Genomic DNA, 1,195 nt, shown 5'->3' with positions numbered 1-1,195 from the left:
TATAAAAATCCATATAGAAGAATGGCCTGATAATTTAAGCAATTGAACAAATAAAAAATGGTTTTATAGCTCAAGGCGAATCAAACAACACAAATGATGAAACACAGAAGACCTATACTTCCTTATCCTCTTATATTAAAAATAGTTTTACAGTTGAAGGATTTTTATGCAAATTAAATCATGAAACCCAGAAGACTTCCTTGTACGTTGAAAGGGAATGATACAATAGAGTTTCATTTGGTACTCCTCTTGTTCCTCAATTGAAAAGTAATTAGCTAGTAAAGCTAACATATGCTTTCTTAAACTATACCACCATCGTCACCTACAATAGTCATTTTTCTATTAACAGATATCAATATGACATCCTTAGGATACTCAAATATAGATCAGGCCTATACAGTCAAAAAAATATGTATATGGAAGAATGTCCTGATAAGTTAAGCAATTGAACAAATAAAAAATGGTTTTATAACTCTAGGCGAATCATACAACACAAAAGATGAAACACAGAAGACTTATACTTCCTTATCCGCTGAAGAGAAATATTACATTAGGATTCCATTTGGTACTCTTCCTATACCTCAATTGAAAAGTAATTTGGGCTAACAGATGCTATAATTAAGTATAACACCATCATCACCTACTATAGTAACATCTGTTACAATAGAGTTCCTACCGGCACTCCTCAGATACTTCAAATGTAGAGCAGGTCTATACTGTTCAGCAGAGCACATAGCTGAGAAAAATGTTTAATAAAATGTGCATAGAAGAATGTGCAGATAAGATGAGAAATTGAACAAATTAAATAGTTTTACAGTTAAAGAAAATTATGCAAAATAAATCATGAAACCCAGGAGACTTCCTTGTACGTTGAAAGGAAATGATACAATAGAGTTTCATTTGATATTCCAGGAATTTACAAATCATAATTGTTTTAACTTTAAAAGGCCAGTGTCACACAATAAATAGTAAACTCCAGATGCTACATAATGCTCTTAAAATATAAGTTACAACAGAGTTCCAATTAGTATTCCTCCTATATCACGTATAGGATTTAATTATACCACCATCATCACCTCCGTTAGTAACCTCTGTATCAACTGACATCCATATGGTACTCCTCAGATACTTCAAAAGTACAGTGCAGGTCTTTGCAGTTTAGCTAAGTTCACAGGTGAGAAAAATATCGGTTATC

This window comes from Halyomorpha halys, unplaced genomic scaffold, assembly GCF_000696795.3.
Source record: "Halyomorpha halys isolate HHAL.00 unplaced genomic scaffold, Hhal_1.1 Scaffold124.1, whole genome shotgun sequence".
In the NCBI taxonomy this organism is placed as follows: Eukaryota; Metazoa; Arthropoda; class Insecta; order Hemiptera; family Pentatomidae; genus Halyomorpha; species Halyomorpha halys.
This window is presented reverse-complemented; position numbering follows the sequence as displayed.